A 20,717-nucleotide genomic window follows, 5' to 3' on the forward strand; every position below is an offset into this window, starting at 1 on the left:
ATTAATGCTCTCATGTTTAATTGGAATGTAGAAAATTAGTTACATGATATAAGACATGTAAGATCACAAGAGTCCTAGCTTGTTTATGATCCAATTTTGTGTATGATGTTCTTAGTAACTTTTGCCATGATATTTACTTAGGCTTTCCATGCTTTAGGCCACTTAAGAAACCTAGCTTAAGGACTGGTAGGTTTCGGCCATGAAGGAAAATAAAAGAAAAAGGGAAAGAAACCTAGGAAATGCTATACATAATGAGAAGAAATGAAATTATGTTATGTAATATGCCATGATATGTTATAGCATAGGAAATGCTATACATAATGAGAAGAAATGAAATTATGTTATGTAATATGCCATGATATGTTATAGCATAGGAAATGCTATACATAATGAGAAGAAATGAAATTATGTTATGTAATATGCTATGATATGTTATAGCATAGGAAATGCTATACATAATGAGAAGAAATGAAATTATGTTATGTAATATGCCATGATATGTTATAGCATAGGAAATGCTATACATAATGAGAAGAAATGAAATTATGTTATGTAATATGCCATGATATGTTATAGCATAGGAAATGCTATACATAATGAGAAGAAATGAAATTATGTTATGTAATATGCTATAATATGTTATAGCATAGGAAATACTATACATAATGAGAAGAAATGAAATTATGTTATGTAATATGCCATGATATGTTATAGCATAGGAAATGCTATACATAATGAGAAGAAATGAAATTATGTTACGTAATAAGCCATGATATTTTATAGCATAGGAAATGCTATACATAATGAAAAGAAATGAAATTATGTTACGTAATATGCCATGATATGTTATAGCATAGGAAATGCTATATATAATGAGAAGAAATGAAATTATGTTACGTTATATGCCATGATATGTTATAGCATAGGAAATGCTATACATAATGAGAAGAAATGAAATTATGTTACGTAATGATATGTTATAGCATAGGAAATGCTATACATAATGAAAAGAAATGAAAAAGGAAATGCATGAAAGATTGTTAGGGACATGATATGATAGTTATGCATGATAAGTTATTTTTTTTGTATGGTTTGTACCAAGGGTGGGCTCCGTAAACGCCCCGGGGTCGATGGAGTAAGACTCGGGCCTCGTCAGTAATGGGCCTCTGAATGCCCTAGGTCGATGGAGTAAGACTCGGGCCTAGTATGTATGCATGGTAGGGTTCAAGACTTGCTACCTTGGACCTACCTATGAAGCGCGCGCATTATGTATATGGTACAAACCGGGATCCTCTCTAATGATGATATTAATTTCAAGTACTTATAAGTATAAGTTTTCAAATTCATAATGCATTGCCTACATATGTGCTTGAATTATCTGATGATTAGATATAATGTCATGTGATATTATATGAATATGAATATGATACCCTTGTATGTCGTATGCTTATGATACCTCGCATGATATTGAAATGCAATGATATGAATTCGGTTTTAGTGAGTAGGAAAGGAACTTACTGAGCCATGAGTGCTCATAGCTTACTTTCCTTGTACCGCAGATATGGGGGACGGATATTCGGAACGACGGAGCAGCAGGAGGAGCAGATAGTGATGTGTGTGGTGGTGGCTCGGCAAGAACGATTCGGACAAATTAATATTTTTAGTTATATGATTAATATATGCACATTCGAACTAATCAGAATATGTGATATCATGCTTATTTAAATAAAAGGAATGATTTAAAATTTTCCGCTGTTATAGTATAACTAAAGCATGTACGTAAGTAGTATAAGATCGTAGCGCCGCCCTTGGGTAAGAAGGGTGGGCGTTACACTGTACTGGATTAGATATCCTCTGGGTTGGACTCCCATAGTCGTCCCTAGGTTTAGCTAACCTAGTAAACCCTACTAGATTCGGAACTTGCAATCCGGGTCTAGTTAGGGATGCGCGCACAGCAAGTATAGTTGTCAGGGCCCTACAGCAGCATGTTTAGTATTTTTATCTATTATGTATAATAGTTTTTCCAAATCAGTTTTAAAACATAATGGAATTCAGTATTAGCTCAGCTTCAGCTTAGCTTACTTTTGTATCAACTCAGCTTATTTCAGTTGTTAAATAGGATAGCTTCATATACAGTTCTAAACATGTTATGATCAGTTTTATTTTATGTTCAGCTTATGTTATGTCATGCTTTGTATGATACCATGCCATGCCATGCTTGCATATTCAGTATGTAACGACCACCCTTCTTACTACTACTCTCTAAGGGCGACCGTTACCTAACTCCTACTCTACTTACTAGTTTCACTTATGCTATTCTTAGCGACACTTAGATTTATCACGGTTCAGAGAAATTCCTACCGAAAAATTTCGGCAGAGTCTCCCCTGTACCGGTGACCAAATCCATAATACATAAGATATATACGCAGCCACAGGCGGCTGGAACACATTTTATTCACAACCACGCAGTAATAAATCAACAGGAAGAAAGAAACTACTCTAGCAATAGCAACAACTATACTACTCCAACTCATAATAAAAGAAAACTAATTACAAATGCGGAATAAACTTATTTACAGTCTCAACCCATAATAACACTTAAAAGAGAACTAAAAGAACTAAACAGAAAAGTCTTGGCAATTTGCCAGCTCATTCTGGATCTCTCCATAGTCCAGCCACCACACACATCCATCATCACCACCACCCTATCGCCTCCCTTCATATCTTAGCTTTTCCTTTATCTGCAGTAGGAGGAAAAAGAAAAGTATCTATAAGCGAAAACGCTTAGTAAGTACTAATCTATCTCACAAAACTCGAAATGCATAAATGAAATGCATAAGTGCTGAAACTGAAATAATAATAAAGCTATCTGCATGTGCTCATGGTATACAGAAAATGAACAGAATACAAATCATACTCAGTATCAAGCAGGATAACAAGAAACTAACAATGTAAACTTAGAATCAAAGAAACTAACCATTCTTATTTATTCTAAGCTTGGAACTTATTTCATTTCTTGTATCCTTGTGTTAGAAATTAATCTTTTAATTTCTATCCTTTACTTTCTTCTTCTTTCTTTCTTTCTTCCTTCTTACTTTTCTTTCTTTCTTTACTTTTCTTTACTTTGGGCCCAGGCTTAGTACCATCTCATGCGCGTTCCCTAATAGGTTGGGGTTGCGAGCCACCAATCCTAAAAGAGCAGACCTCGGTCTACCAGGGCCAAGACCTCGGAAATGGTCACCTGGATTTGTTTAACGACAAGCTCTTGGATGTCGGGTACTAGCCTCTTGCTTGACTTACTTGTTATCTTTCTTATTCTTTTATCTTCCTTATTATCTTTTATTAAAGATTGTGGGAGTCCTTTAAATATACTTAACAAGTATGGGTGTATAATCAACTAACCATGCTATATAACAGAATAAAACAAGTAACTTAAAGCTTACTGATCATGCTATAAGCTAAACTAAAGAAAACAAATTTAAAGCCTTTGAATCATACGATGAAAACATGGCAAAGGATGCTATTTTAGTGCTTCTAAACATGCTGTAAAATCAAGTATGGAATGATTCTAATCATGCTATAAATAAAGCAAAAGGAAGCTAACTTTGGGCTTTCTAAGTATGCTGTAATAAAAGCAATATATGTAACTCTACACTTTCTATCATGCTGTAGAAACAGAGCATGGAATGCTACTTTAAGGGCTTCTAAACCTGCTATTAAAACATGACAAAGAATACTACTTTAAGGCCTTTAAACATGCTATACAAAATAAGGTAACATGCTACTTTAAACTTCTTCAGCATGCCATAAAATAACACAAGGGAAAGCAAATCTGAACTCCCTAAGCGTGTTATAAAATAGAGCAAAGGAAAGCAAATCTGGACTTTCTAAACATGCTGTAAAATAGGGCAAAAATGCTACTTTAGGGATTCTCTAAACATGCTGTAAACTAGGCAAAAGAATGCAACTTTGAGCTTACTAAACATGCTGTGAAATAGGGCAAAGGAAGACTAATTTGATCTTATCAATCATGCTACAAAACACACTTTATATATAGCTGTTCGTGCCCTGTTTTTGGCCAGGAAAACTGAACTACAAGGTGCTCTAAATGTATGTTGTTTGTGCTTAATATAACAAGGTAAAACTAAGCTACAAATAAGCTGTTCAATACTACACAGCTTAAATTAAGTTTCATGGCAGCAAGGGGAAATTACACCTGCCCAACTAATTTCTAATGGAAACTATTCCATTTACCTAAAACCTCTTCTCAACTTCCTATAAAACTCACGGCAGCCAAAAGAAAGCTGAAGAATTGCTACTGTTCAGTCCACAGGAATGAACCAAATTCAAAAGAAATCTAAAACAGCAAGTATCTAAAGCTAACACCACATGCTTTAAGCTAGGACAGACTTAAAACCATTCAAATCCCTTCTTCTCCCTTTTATCAACTCACAGCAGCCACCCAAAAGCAAGAATCCAACTTGCTGAATTGAAACTTAAGAAATCCAACTCTAAAGAACTCAATAAACACATAGCAATGTGTACAATTTACAAATAACATAAAATCTACTCCTGGAACCAAGTAACAAGGCTGATCGTGCCCCTTTCCTAGCATAATTCTGCTTGCTGAAATGTTACAAACAAAATCCACGTAACTTATTCAGACCTATACCTTCACAGAATCACAGAAACCTTTAGGCATGTTACAACCGAAATGCAAAGGAAACCCACGGTAGAACATCCAAAGCCAAAATCTTTATAGTATGTTTCGGATTCAAGAAAACTCAGGAAAACAAGGAAACGAAAACCGAAAGATCGGAGCAACTCCTACCGCAGGTGAGTAGTACTTACAGCCGGTTCTTGGACTTACAACCGAGGAGGAGGAAGGAGAAGGCTCTTAGGGTTTTCGGAGGGCTCGGGTTTGCAGATTTTCTGGCTTCCTCTTGTGCCCGCGAGCTCTTCTCTGTCGGGATGACCACCCACGGGTGAGGGCTGGCCGGAAGAAAGCTTCGCCGGCGCCGGAGACCCAAAAACCTAGCTTCTTCTTCGTTGAAGGAGAAAAAAAGATTTCGGGAGAAAATGTTAGGTTTTTGGAAAATCCAAAACCTAATTCCCTTTTATATATAAGGGTTTTATTCCAAACTATACTATATCCTTATTTAACTCTATTTGAGATTAACATAAATCTCTTATCCCAGCTGGTCAAGCCGGTTTGGCTTGGTTTGGTCCGACCCGAGGTCGCAGGTTCGAACCTCTTCTCCAACACTTTTTGCTTAAACTTCTTTGGTTTTATAAAAATACTAAACGACCTCCAAAAATTACGTAAAAATACTCTAAAAATTCCTAAAAATCTCTAGAATATTTTAAAGGCATTCCCAAATATTTTTATGGCCCTTTAGAACTTGAAATGGGAAAATTGGGTCGTTACAATCCCCCATACCTTATAAAAAGTTCGTCCTCGAACTTAGAATAGCTCTGGATACTTCTGTCTCATACTGTCCTCCCGCTCCCAAGTGATTTCCTCGTGCTTCTGGTTCTGCCAGACGACCTTCACTAGTGGTACTTCTTTGTTTCTAAATCTCTTGACTGCTCTGTCCACTATCTGTGTAGATCTGCTCTCATAACTAAGATCCTCTTGGATCTGCACTGACTGAGGCTGAATCACTTGGCTCGGGTCATGGAGACACTTCTTTAGCATGGAGACATGAAATACATTATGTGTTGCTAACATGTCTTGTAGTAAGTCCAGCCTGTAAGCTACTTTCCCAATACTCTCTATGATCAGGTAAGGTCCTACATAGCGAGGACTTAATTTGCCCTTCTTGCCAAATCTCATCACTCCCTTCATAGAAACGACCTTGAGGAAAAACTGAATCTCCTACTTGGAATTCCAGTGGCCTACGGCGTGTGTCAGCATAACTCTTCTGTCTGCTCTGGGCGTCTCAATTCTCCGTCTGATTTTCTGGATCGCTTGAGTGGTCTCGTCTATCACCTCTGTCTGAATACCCAACTCTGCTTCTATCTCACATTTCCTGCCATATAGCGCTTCATAAGGTGCCATCTTAATGGTAGCCTGATAGCTATTGTTGTAAGCGAATTCATCTCAGCACAAATACTTGCACTAACTTCCTTTGAAATCTAGCGCACAAGCTCGAGCATGTCTTCTAAAATCGATTCACTCGCTTTGTCCGTCCAATCACCTGGATGGAAAGTTGTCTGAACTTGAGTTTGGTGCCTAGTGCATTCGAACGCACTCCCAAAAGTGTGAGGTGGCGCCCATCTCTATCGAAATGATAGATTTAGAAACTCCATGAAGTCGACTACCTCTTTAACATATAGTGGGCCAACTGCTCTATGGTGGGACACCTTGATGGCTAGGAAGTGAGCAGACTTGGTCAATCGGTCTACTATTACTCATATAGCATCATATCCATTGGTGGTTCTTGGAAGACCTGTTATGAAGTCCATGGAAATGTCTTACCATTTCCATTCTGGTATTGGAAGAGACTGAAGAACTCCTCCTGGTCTCTGGTGTTCTGCTTTGACTCTCTGACATGTCAAGCAGGTACTGACATACTTAGCTACATCTCTTTTGAGTCCTGACCACCAAAACCTCTGTTTCACATCCTGGTACATCTTGGAAGAACCAGGATGCATGGAGTATGGTGTACTGTGAGCTTCCTCTAAGATCTTCTTTCTCAGTTCCTCATCATTGGGCACGCAAATGCGACTCCCCTGATAAAGAATTCCGCTGTCTGTTACTCTAAACTCTACTCTAAACTCTGAGTTGTCTTCTTTCTGTATCCCCTGCTTGATCTTCTGGATGTCTGGATCTTCACTTTGCTTTCTCTGTACCTCCTCAAGCAATGTGGACTCTAAGGTCAATGCAGAGAGTTGCCCTTCAATAATTTCAAGTCCAAAATCCGACATCTCCTTCTGCAGTGGCAGGGCTAATGATGACAAAGACATCAGGGATGCACTGGATTTTCTGCCGAGTGCATCTGCCACTTTGTTAGCTTTGCCTGGGTGATAGAGGATTTCACAGTCGTAATCTTTGACCAACTCCAGCCACCTGCGCTGTCTCATGTTTAAGTCCTTCTGAGTGAAGAAGTACTTAAGACTCTGATGATCTGTAAAGATTCTACACTGAACTCCATACAAATAATGTCGCCAGAGTTTCAGTGCAAAACCACAGCTGCCAGCTCAAGATCATGAGTAGGGTAGTTCTTCTCATAATCTTTGAGTTGTCTGGAAGCATAAGCTATGACTTTTCCTTCTTGCATGAGTACAGCTCCTAAGCCCATCTTGGAAGCATCACTGTAGATGTCGAAACTCTTGTCGCTCTGTGGAACAGTCAGAATGGGAGCACTGATCAATCTCTTCTTTAGCTCTTGGAAGATCTGCTCACATTTATCTGACCATTCGAATCTCTTGTTCTTTCTGGTGAGGGCTGTTAGTGGAGAGGCTATCTTGGAAAAGTCCTCCACGAACTTCCTGTAGTACCCAGCTAAACCAAGGAAGCTTCTGATCTCTCTGACGTTCTTGGGTCTACTCCAGTTGTTGACCGCTTCCACTTTGGCTGGATCCACTTGACTGCCTTCTTTAGAAATTATGTGACCTAAAAATGCCACCTGATTTAACCAGAACTCGCACTTGGAGAATTTAGCATAAAGCTGCTTCTGCTGAAGAGTCTGCAGTACTATTCTCAAGTGCGTGTCATGCTCCTTTGGGGTCCTTGAATAGACCAGAATGTCATCGATGAATACAATGACAAATCTGTCAAGATATTCTCTGAACACTCTGTTCATTAGGTCCATGAAGACCGCAGGTGCATTGGTCACTCCAAATGGCATAACTACAAACTCGTAGTGTCCATATCTGGTTCTGAATGCCGTTCTGGGTATATCTCATTCTTTCACTTTCAGCCGATGGTACCCAAAGCGCAAGTCTATCTTTTAGAACACCGTCGCTCCTCTTAACTGATCAAATAAGTCATCGATCCTGGGAAGGGGGTACTTGTCCTTTAACTGCTGCTTTGCTCAGCGTTCTAAAATCTATGCATATTAGCACAGATCCGTCTTTCTTCTTAACGAACAACTCTGGAGCTCCCCGGGGTGAATGACTAGGGCGAATGAAGCCTTTGTCAAGTAACTCCTGTAGTTGTTCTTGTGACTCCTTCAGCTCTACTGAAGACATGTGATACGGAGCTTTTGAAATTGGACCGGTTCTAGGAACCAATTCAATCTCAAATCCATTCATTTATTGGGAGGTAGTCCAGGTAGATCTGCTGGGAATACCTCGGGATATTCACAGACCACCCGAACCCCCTCTTTCTTACCTTCTTCCTATTCTTCTACACTTACTTGACTGGGGCTCCGGGCTCCCTACTTTCTTGTCTTCTATCTTGGCTGGCTTGAACTCTATAACTCCTCATAGTGCTTGTTGGTGATAGAACTCTTCATAGAACTCTAACTGAAACTCTGCCCAGCTCATCTAATCGACTGCTCTCTTACTCTCCACTCGCTCCCACCACATACAAACACCTCCAGATAGGCAGAAAGAGGCACACTTGACCTTCTCGACTTCTGGCCAGTCAAGAAACTCCATAGTGCTCTCTAGTGTTTTAAACCAAGCCTGGGCATCCCAGGGCTCAGTCGTGCTTGAGAAGCTTTCTGGTTTCAGCTTCAGCCACTGGATGAGGTATGCTTCTTGTCTTCTAGGTGTTATGGCGACTTCCAAGGCAACTGATGGGACTTCAGTCACCACTGGGGTCTCCACATTAGTGGTTGGGGAAGTGGGAGGAGCTGGCTTCTGATTGCCCATTAGATTGGCAATCACTTGCTGCTATCCTGCTACCTGTCTCTGGAGTTAGGCAACAACTTCAGAGAGATTGGGCTCAGTTGATCTAAACTCTTCGTTCTCCTGATCATGGTTCTCAATACGAATGGTACGGGGACATCCTTTTTCTTAACATCTAATTATGCAAAGAAAAGGACTTGATATCTTACTTTAACCCTTCTAATCATACATAAATATGAATAAAGAAAAGGGAACTAAATCTTTTATCTTACTTAAGCACTCAAACAAATAAGTACACTATACTGCAGTTAATAATAAGGAAAGCAGAATAAAGAAAGGATTTAAATACTTTCTTACTTGGAGACGGCAAGGATGATGCTGATGTGTGTGTGATGCTGGAGAATGGAACCTCGCTCTGATACCAACTGTAACGACCACCCTTCTTACTACTACTCTCTAAGGGCGACCGTTACCTAACTCCTACTCTACTTACTAGTTTCACTTATGCTATTCTTAGCGACACTTAGATTTATCACGGTTCAGAGAAATTCCTACCGAAAAATTTTGGCAGAGTCTCCCCTGTACCGGTGACCAAATCCATAATACATAAGATATATACGCAGCCACAGGCGGCTGGAACACATTTTATTCACAACCACGCAGTAATAAATCAACAGGAAGAAAGAAACTACTCTAGCAATAGCAACAACTATACTACTCCAACTCATAATAAAAGAAAACTAATTACAAATGCGGAATAAACTTATTTACAGTCTCAACCCATAATAACACTTAAAAGAGAACTAAAAGAACTAAACAGAAAAGTCTTGGCAATTTGCCAGCTCATTCTGGATCTCTCCATAGTCCAGCCACCACACACATCCATCATCACCACCACCCTATCGCCTCCCTTCATATCTTAGCTTTTCCTTTATCTGCAGTAGGAGGAAAAAGAAAAGTATCTATAAGCGAAAACGCTTAGTAAGTACTAATCTATCTCACAAAACTCGAAATGCATAAATGAAATGCATAAGTGCTGAAACTGAAATAATAATAAAGCTATCTGCATGTGCTCATGGTATACAGAAAATGAACAGAATACAAATCATACTCAGTATCAAGCAGGATAACAAGAAACTAACAATGTAAACTTAGAATCAAAGAAACTAACCATTCTTATTTATTCTAAGCTTGGAACTTATTTCATTTCTTGTATCCTTGTGTTAGAAATTAATCTTTTAATTTCTATCCTTTACTTTCTTCTTCTTTCTTTCTTTCTTCCTTCTTACTTTTCTTTCTTTCTTTACTTTTCTTTACTTTGGGCCCAGGCTTAGTACCATCTCATGCGCGTTCCCTAATAGGTTGGGGTTGCGAGCCACCAATCCTAAAAGAGCAGACCTCGGTCTACCAGGGCCAAGACCTCGGAAATGGTCACCTGGATTTGTTTAACGACAAGCTCTTGGATGTCGGGTACTAGCCTCTTGCTTGACTTACTTGTTATCTTTCTTATTCTTTTATCTTCCTTATTATCTTTTATTAAAGATTGTGGGAGTCCTTTAAATATACTTAACAAGTATGGGTGTATAATCAACTAACCATGCTATATAACAGAATAAAACAAGTAACTTAAAGCTTACTGATCATGCTATAAGCTAAACTAAAGAAAACAAATTTAAAGCCTTTGAATCATACGATGAAAACATGGCAAAGGATGCTATTTTAGTGCTTCTAAACATGCTGTAAAATCAAGTATGGAATGATTCTAATCATGCTATAAATAAAGCAAAAGGAAGCTAACTTTGGGCTTTCTAAGTATGCTGTAATAAAAGCAATATATGTAACTCTACACTTTCTATCATGCTGTAGAAACAGAGCATGGAATGCTACTTTAAGGGCTTCTAAACCTGCTATTAAAACATGACAAAGAATACTACTTTAAGGCCTTTAAACATGCTATACAAAATAAGGTAACATGCTACTTTAAACTTCTTCAGCATGCCATAAAATAACACAAGGGAAAGCAAATCTGAACTCCCTAAGCGTGTTATAAAATAGAGCAAAGGAAAGCAAATCTGGACTTTCTAAACATGCTGTAAAATAGGGCAAAAATGCTACTTTAGGGATTCTCTAAACATGCTGTAAACTAGGCAAAAGAATGCAACTTTGAGCTTACTAAACATGCTGTGAAATAGGGCAAAGGAAGACTAATTTGATCTTATCAATCATGCTACAAAACACACTTTATATATAGCTGTTCGTGCCCTGTTTTGGCCAGGAAAACTGAACTACAAGGTGCTCTAAATGTATGTTGTTTGTGCTTAATATAACAAGGTAAAACTAAGCTACAAATAAGCTGTTCAATACTACACAGCTTAAATTAAGTTTCATGGCAGCAAGGGGAAATTACACCTGCCCAACTAATTTCTAATGGAAACTATTCCATTTACCTAAAACCTCTTCTCAACTTCCTATAAATCTCACGGCAGCCAAAAGAAAGCTGAAGAATTGCTACTGTTCAGTCCACAGGAATGAACCAAATTCAAAGGAAATCTAAAACAGCAAGTATCTAAAGCTAACACCACATGCTTTAAACTAGGACAGACTTAAAACCATTCAAATCCCTTCTTCTCCCTTTTATCAACTCACAGCAGCCACCCAAAAGCAAGAATCCAACTTGCTAAATTGAAACTTAAGAAATCCAACTCTAAAAGAACTCAATAAACACATAGCAATGTGTACAATTTACAAATAACATAAAATCTACTCCTGGAACCAAGTAACAAGGCTGATCGTGCCCCTTTCCTAGCATAATTCTGCTTGCTGAAATGTTACAAACAAAATCCACGTAACTTATTCAAACCTATACCTTCACAGAATCACAGAAACCTTTAGGCATGTTACAACCGAAATGCAAAGGAAACCCACGGTAGAACATCCAAAGCCAAAATCTTTATAGTATGTTTCGGATTCAAGAAAACTCAGGAAAACAAGGAAACGAAAACCGAAAGATCGGAGCAACTCCTACCGCAGGTGAGTAGTACTTACAGCCGGTTCTTGGACTTACAACCGAGGAGGAGGAAGGAGAAGGCTCTTAGGGTTTTCGGAGGGCTCGGGTTTGCAGATTTTCTGGCTTCCTCTTGTGCCCGCGAGCTCTTCTCTGTCGGGATGACCACCCACGGGTGAGGGCTGGCCGGAAGAAAGCTTCGCCGGTGCCGGAGACCCAAAAACCTAGCTTCTTCTTCGTTTCCGCCGAGGGAGAGGGCGCCGTCGCGAGGGAGAAGGAGAAAAAAAGATTTCGGGAGAAAATGTTAGGTTTTTGGAAAATCCAAAACCTAATTCCCTTTTATATATAAGGGTTTTATTCCAAACTATACTATATCCTTATTTAACTCTATTTGAGATTAACATAAATCTCTTATCCCAGCTGCTCAAGCCGGTTTGGCTTGGTTTGGTCCGACCCGAGGTCGCGGGTTCGAACCTCTTCTCCAACACTTTTTGCTTAAACTTCTTTGGTTTTGTAAAAATACTAAACGACCTCCAAAAATTACGTAAAAATATTCTAAAAATTCCTAAAAATCTCTAGAATATTTTAAAGGCATTCCCAAATATTTTTATGGCCCTTTAGAACTTGAAATGGGAAAATTGGGTCGTTACACAGTATGTTTTTCAAATAGCATGACTTTCAAATCATGAGTGGCATCGTATGCATTGTTTTTGTGAGTAGATGGTTTCTTACTAAGCGAAAGCTTATAGATACTTTTTCCTTATACTGCAGATAAAGGTAAAGGAAAGATGGACTAGCGGAGGCTGGAGGTCAATGCAAGGATGAGGATGTGTGTGGCAGGAACTGGAATAAAAGATCCTTAGGGGATCTAGCAAGCTTAAATAATTGAACCTTTAGTATTTCTATTGTCATGCACTTTTAATTGTTAAATGCTACGAACTAGTAAACCATGCTTTACATCCAGTTTAGAATGCTAGCTTTATGTCATTTGAATATATTCTATGGATTGTATAAGTGAAATGTGAGATCTTGGCACGTCCAAGTGCTGAAATCAGAGTTTCAGGCTAAAATCAGAGTTTCAGGCTGAAATCAGAACTCTGATCGGTCTACAGACCGATCAGAGAGTGGGTTGTGCCACTGGATCGGTCAGCTGACCGATCCATGCGCGAACAGAGAGTTAGCGCCTGCGAACAGTGAGCACCGAAGCTTACTGATCGGTCAGCCGACCGATCAGTAAGCCACTGGATCGGTCAAGCCGACCGATCAATGTACTCCTGGATCGGTCGGCAGACCGATCCAGCCGTGTACAGGAGCGACAGCTTATGGATCGGTCAGTCGACCGATCCAGAGGGTTGTTTCCGTGCCGGCATCAAGCTGGATCGATCACTGGATCGATCCGATAGCCCAATTGATCCATGGATCGATTGAAATGCCTGATTACAGCTAGCAGGTCATCCGAGAGGCATAGATTCTCTTCCCTAGCATGTGAACAACTCCTGGGTACACTTAGAATGTTAAGTTCAGATTTTACAGAAATTAGTTTAGCAAAATTTTAATAAATCCAGATTTTCCGTAATAGTAATTTAGCATAGCATAACTGTAGCAATCGACCTCGCAGCCTAGTCAGTAGGAGGCGGGTCGTTACATCATACAACATGAAAGCAGTTAAGCATAATTATGAGAAACATGCCTCTGATCTTAGAGGGATTGCCCCTAGACATTAGGAATTTGTGCTCTTAGATATACCATTTATAAAAGGTAAGGTACACTTTAGTTTGCAAAAATGTAGGCCTTCATAGTTGATTTGCATGGTAATATAGTGGGGGTGGGTTTCTACTGCTTTGAATAAAACAACATGCACAACCTAATCAATTCATTCATTTCCTCAATCTAACAACTGAATCGAAATTACACAATAGCAAGGAAATTTAATTCTGAGATCTTACAAACATATAACTGTTCTTTGTTCATAGCAGTAAGCACAAACAAGAGCGACTGTGAAACCTCCGGCTAAATCAAAAGATAACCGGGAAGAATCCAATCGAAAGAAAACCACAAAGAAACTCATAGAACAAAGCATAGCATGCTGGAAACCGGATCCTTAACATATCAAAATCACAGAACACAATCAAACTTAAATAAACTCTGCCGAAATCTGGACACCGTATAGAAACTCCGATAAAACCAACATCAAGCCGGAACCTCACGAGAACACAATTCACTGCCACACCTCAAAGAGGACATTCATCAGAAACAAGAGCAGCGCTAAAATCTTGAGTTAGGTCCAGAACATCAATGAATAAAATGAATCGTGACCCTTGCCATCAACCAACTCACATTATTCTTCGAATTCAAAAAGAACTAGATCCGAAAACTGTTCTTACTGTAGGTGAGAGCGCTTACTTCGATTCCTTGGACTCACATCGGAGAAGAAGCTTCTAGGGCTTCGGCAACACTCCAAATCCCGCGATTCCTCGTGTCTACACGCTCTCCTCGCCGAGGGGAGCTCGGATCTGTGAAGAACTCACGGAGAAGAGTGCTCGCCGGCCGCCGGAGTCGAGCCCTAGCTCGGCTTCGTGCGGCGTTTTCCGCCTGCACAGATTTGTCGCACGCGTGAGGGAGAAGAGGAAAGGGGAAAAGCTAGGTCACGGGGAAATAATCAAGCCCTAAGTTCTCCTCTTATAACCTTAATATTCTGTTAACTGCTTTAAATAAATTTCCTACCTTTTCTAAGCAGAACCGATGGCTGGAGCACTTGGTCAGCCGCGGCTTGGCTCATGGTTGGAGTCGCGGGTTCGAATCCCGGCTGCAACCAATTTTTTTCCCTATTATTTCTTGTTATTAACTTCTACTACTTAAATAAAATTCTCCCTTTATTTGATTACGTAACAACCGCTAGCCCAGTTGGTTAGTTAGGTTTTGCTCGGGTTAAGGGTTGCCGGTTCGAGCCTCAGCTTGGACATTTTTTTGTCAAAACTTCTTTCTTTTGATAAAAATACCAAACGACCTCCAAAAATTGCATAAAAATACTCTAAAATTTTCTAAAAATCTCTAGAATTTTTCTAAAACATTTCTAGATTTTAATAAGGTCTTTTAGGACTCCAAATCATGAAATTTGGGGTGTTACAGATACTATTGAATGCGTCTAAGTGTATACCATTACTTGATACTTAGTCCATTAAATAGGATTGTGCCCCTTCAGTTGGAGAAGATCACACGCTCCTAAATAATTTCCTATAACCATCCATAAAGGAAGTTTGATCTAGTGATCCGCAACAAACCCAGCCGTTGTGGAGGGAGGCACTCAGAGCCAACACGCAAGCTTGTTGCATCACTTACAAACCAGTAATGGAGACCGTGGAATTTATTAAAACCCCTCTCCCACTTAGTTATTTAAAAATGAGGATTTTAACCTATGCTAGCATACTTCACATGCACACACACATCACAGTAAATAAAAGCAATAAAAATATGAAAATTAATTTTCCAACTATTATGGCCTTTTCTATCACTATTCTCCAAGTGATCCAACCCTAGCTGCTGTCATCTTTAGCCACCGCCATCGGGTTGAGTTGTCGCATCTATCTTGCTTCTTATTCCGCTGCGTCTCTGGTCCACCAATAGCACCACACCTCGCAAAGATATGATCCATGACAAATATAGAATTTTACATATATCGATCCTATATTCCATAAAGGAATGTACATGTATTCTAAATCGAACAAAAATAAAATTCTAAAAATAATATAGCTCCTGTTGTATTTGATACATACAATCATGCACACAAAATAATACTCTTGACATGTCCAAGGATCCAATCACACACAATATCTATATGTCATAATAGTTGGAGCCAGCAACCACAAAGTTAGCACATCCTACTATTATCCTGCCTAAATTATGTATGACATGTGCATAATTTATTTAAAAACTAAAACACACAGAGGCAAACCCTAGTTCTGATACCAATTAATGGTTAGTCCTAGGAATATCGTACCGGTTCCACTGTACAAAAATTTTGTACATGCGTCGAACCTTTCCTAAATAACCTATTGTGTTCTTTAGAAGTTAAATTAAGAATCTCAAATGGAACTTAACATTATTGATTCCAAATTTAACTTATCTATTCTTAATGGTTTAGACTTGGATCGCAAGCAGAACTTAACACTATTGATCCAAATCCACCTACATTATAAATTTAATTAAATATTAATTTCCAAAATTGGCTTCCAGGTTAAACATGGCGAGGCACAAGGCCTTCTTGGATATGGGAGCAACCACAACTTCCTAGACAAAGCCTTTTAAGGAAAGCTAATATTTAATTTCCTTATATAACTCTAGGTTTAACCAAAAAGAACAATCGAATCACAAATTTAAAAAACAAAAACACAAATTCGAATAGCAAATCCGAAAAACTAGAATCTAATGCCTTTTGTGTTTGGAATTCCAACAAAGAAAAATAACTACCATGATGCGGAAGAAAATTACTAGTTATACCTTTTCTTTTCAAGCTAATGACCTCAAAATCTTCTGTCATATTTCTCGCCTCGCCTTGGACGTCGTGTGGGCGACGAACCTCAAAGATGAACACCACCCAAAGACTTCTTCCTCCTCCTCTAGAATTCGACCACCACCACCAAGGAGCAAAAGAGAGAAAAGGGAAAAGAGAGGGAGAGAGGGGCCAACCACCAAGAGAGTCTCCACCAAGAGAATAAGAGTTGTAGTCTCATGAGGCCTCCTCACCCATTCTTTTATATTACTTGCCCAAGGCAAATAAGGAAAGAATTTTTACAAAAATTAAAATCTTCCTCTTGTATTTCCTTTTCTCTTTTTATTTTTCCTTTTCTTTCCTCTTGATTGAATCAATCACCAATCATTGATTGAATTTAATCTTTGATTGGCTGACCCCTTGCTTGGGCACCAATCAAGGGTGGTTGGCCACATCATCAAGGAGAGAATAAAAATAATTTTATAAAATTTTACAAGAAGAAATCCTCTTATAAAATTTTACAAGCTCTCTTTCCTAAAGTGGATGTTAAAAAAGGAAAGTTTTAAAAATTAAAACCATGTTTTAAAATTTAAAACTTCGCTTTTAAAAATTTCCTTTTTTAACATGGTTACAAAAATAGAAAATTTTAATTTTAAAACTTCTCTTCCTTTTTTTTTCTAGAACCATGAGGATGGTTAAAAAAGGAAAGTTTTAAAACTTTTAAAACTCTCTATTAAACCATGTGGCCTAATTCAAATAAGGAAAGGTTTTTAAATTAAATTCTCTCTTTTAAAACTTGTTGTTTTCCACAAAGAGAATATTTTAAAAATTCAAAACACTCCTCTTATTTGAATTTATTATGGCCGGCCACTACTTGCTTGGTCACCAAGCAAGAGGGTCGACCCTCATAAGGAGATGGTGGCTGGCCATTGCTTGGTCACCAAGCAATGGGTCGGCCTCCTTCTTGGACACCAAAAAGGAATTTTATTTGGATGGACTTGAGACTTTAATGAGGCTACCACTGGAACCTAGAGGACAAATTGGTTTTGTCCTTCTGATGAGCTTGAGTATCCCGTGTTCGCCCCGAACACACAACTCAAGTTCATCAATAATAACTCATTCCACTAGAGAGTTATTATTGCACTACCGCACCAATCCCAAATTACATTATGAGCTCCTTCATATCATGAGTGTGTTAGTCTCCCTGTGTTTAAGATAACGAATGCCCACTAATTAAGTAAGTTACTGACAACTCACTTAATTAATATCTAGCTCCAAGAGTAGTACCACTCAACTTTATTGTCATGTCTTACTAAGTCCACCTGCAGGGTTTAACATGGAAATCCTTATGAGCACCTCTTGGGAACATTCTCAACCTAGATTTACTAGGACAGTTTCCTTCTATAATCAACAAGACACACTATTAGTAATATCATTTCCCAACTTATCAGGCCTATTGATTTATCAAGCTAAATCTCACCCTTTGATAAGTTAAAGAAATAGATACTAAATATATATGCTTGTTATTATATTAGGATTAAGAGCACACACTTCCATAATAACTAAGGTCTAGTTCTTTTATTAAGTCAGTATAAAAAGAACTTACCTAAAATGGTCCTACTCAATATACTTAGAGTGTACTAGTGTAATTTATTAGTCAAGATAAACTAATACCTAATTACACTACGACTATTACAAATAAGGAAAGATTTTAACAAAATTAAAATATCTCTTTAATCTTTTGTCGATAGCTATAAAAGGAAAGATTTTAAAAAATTAAAACTCTCTTTTAAAACCATGTGGATGGCTATAAAAGCAAAGTTTTTAACAGAATTAAAATCTTTCTTTTAACTATTGTAGATAACTACAAAAAAGGAAAGATTTTAACAAAATAAAATCTCTCTTTTAACCATTAAAGATAACTACAAATAAGGAAAGATTTTAACAAAATTTTGTTTTAAAAACAAAACTTCCTTTTCCTTTTATAGTGGTCGGCCCCTAGCTTGGGCACCAAGCTTGGCCGGCCACCTCTTGGCTTCCAAGCCCATGCTTGGCTGACTCCCTTGCACCAAGCAAGGATGTGGCCGACCCATTACTAGGGTAAGAAGTGAACTTTATGGATACAAGGATTTATAGAGGCTACAACAGGGACCGAGAGGAGAAATTGGTTTTGGTCTCCCGATGAGCTTAAGCTTCCTGTATTCGCCCCGAACACCCAACTCAAGTTCATCAATAATAACTCATATCACTAAAGAGTTATTGTTGAACTACCACACCAATCCCAAATTACATTATGGGCTCCTTCTTATCATGAGTGTATCAATCTCCCTGTGTTTAAGATATCGAATGCCCATTAATTTAAATGAGTTACGGACAACTCACTTAATTAATATCTAGCTCCAAGAATAGTACCACTCAACTTCATTGTCATGTCGGACTAAGTCCACCTGCAGAGTGTACATGACAATCCTTATGAGCTCCTCAAGGGGACATCATCAATCTAGATTACTATGACACAGTTTCCTTCTATAATCAACAACACACTATATAAACAATATCATTTCCCAACTTATCGGGCCTATTGATTTAATGAACTAAATCTCACCTATTGATAAATTAAATAAATAAATACTAAGTCTATGTGCTTGTTATTATATCGGGATTAAGAGTATGCACATGCATAATAATAGAGGTTTTGTTGTTTTATGCAGTCAGTATAAAAAGAAACAACCTCAAATGGTGCTGCTCAATACACACATAGTATACTAGTGTAACTTTATAGTCAAGATAAACTAATACCAAATTATAATATAACCATTCCAATAGTTTGTCCCAATCCATCTTGGTTGTGAGCTACTATTTATAATTTATAAGGAACTGATAACATGATCTTCTGTGTGGCACCACACACCATGTTATCTACAATATAAATTAAATGAACAACTGCATTTAACATAAATGTAGACATTTGACCAATATGATTCTTATTTCACAATAAATGTTTACAAAAAGATAGGCTTTTAGTATACATCCTAACAGTGTGGACCTATGACTATCCAGACGAGAGGTCGTTTCGAATATTTCGTCTCTTTTATAGACTACTATTCAAGATATGGGTACATTTACTTGATGCGTCGCAAGTCTGAGTGCTTTGATAAGTTCAAAGAATACAAGACTGATGTAGAAAAATGTCATGGTAAAAGTATCAAGACACTACGATCTGATCGTGGTGGAGAGTACCTCTTAGAAGAGTTTAGGAATTTCTTATCAGAAGTCAGGATTCAATACCAATTGTCTGCACCTGGTACACCCCAACAAAATGGTGTGACGGACTGAAGGAATAGGACTCTTATAGAAATAGTTAGATCAATGATGAGTTATTCATAATTACCAAATTCATTTTGAGAATATGCTCTGGAAACGGTGACGTACATTCTGAACTTGGTACCTTCTATGTCAGTATCCTCTACTCTCACAGAATTATGGAATGTACATAAGCCTAGTCTAAGACACATTCGGATTTGGGGTAGTCCAGCACATGTGCTGAAAGGAGTTGCTGATAAATTGGAATCACATACAGAAGTTCGCTTGTTTGTGGATTATCCTAAAGGAACGAAAGGTAGTTTGTTTTATAGTCCCAAAGATTAGAAGGTCATTGTTAGCACCAATGCTAGATTTTTAGAAGAGGATTATGTAATGAACCACAAGCCCATGAGTAAAATTATTCTTGAGGAAATAAGAGAGGATACGTCTAGTTTAGTACCAACGGTACAAGATGAGATATCACAAGAAACAACAACACGTGCCATAAATGATGCAACAATTACAGGTAGTGTTTCGTCATAGTGGGAGGGTTGTTCGGCAACCTGATAGATTCATATTTTTAGGAGAGTCTTCGAACTTGATGCCTGGTGAATATGAAGTTGATCCCTAGACATATGATGAAGCACTCCAAGATAAAGATGCAGCATCTTGGCAAAGTGCAATGAACTCTGAAATAGAATCTATGCATTCTAATCAGGTCTGGGAGCTTGTAGAACCACCAAATGGTGTAAAAGCCATTGGATGTAAATGGGTCTATAAAAGGAAAAGAGGGGTAGATGGGAAGGTGGAAACCTTTAAAGCGAGGCTTGTTGCGAATAGGTATACTCAGAAAGAGAGAATCGATTATGAGGAAACCTTTTCGTCGGTAGCCATGCTTAAGTCTATCGGGATTTTTTTATCTATTGCCACTCATATGGATTATGAGGTTTGGCAAATGGATGTCAAGACAGTTTTCCTTAACGGAAGTCTTTAAGAAAACATCTATATGAATTAACCATAGGGATTCATTGCGAAGGGCAAAGAGCATCTTGTATGTAAGCTCAATCGGTCCATTTATGGACTGAAGCAAGCTTCAAGATCTTGAAACATCTGGTTTAATGA

At 38.3% G+C, this 20,717-nt stretch overlaps 2 long non-coding RNA genes across 2 annotated transcripts; both read right to left on the reverse strand.

Moving 5' to 3' along the window:
* Positions 1-2,506: 2,506 nt before the first annotated feature.
* On the reverse strand, positions 2,507-12,088 carry LOC122012367. The gene is made up of 3 exons (XR_006120206.1): positions 12,028-12,088; positions 4,852-5,034; positions 2,507-2,741 (listed from the first exon to the last, which is right to left on the reverse strand). It is a non-coding gene; the product is annotated as an uncharacterized LOC122012367 (long non-coding RNA).
* On the reverse strand, positions 9,500-12,003 carry LOC122012368. Its single transcript, XR_006120207.1, has 2 exons — positions 11,845-12,003; positions 9,500-9,734 (listed from the first exon to the last, which is right to left on the reverse strand). It is a non-coding gene; the product is annotated as an uncharacterized LOC122012368 (long non-coding RNA).
* Positions 12,089-20,717: the final 8,629 nt, after the last annotated feature.

Source organism: Zingiber officinale, chromosome 8A (genome assembly GCF_018446385.1).
Source record: "Zingiber officinale cultivar Zhangliang chromosome 8A, Zo_v1.1, whole genome shotgun sequence".
NCBI classification, from domain to species: Eukaryota; Viridiplantae; Streptophyta; class Magnoliopsida; order Zingiberales; family Zingiberaceae; genus Zingiber; species Zingiber officinale.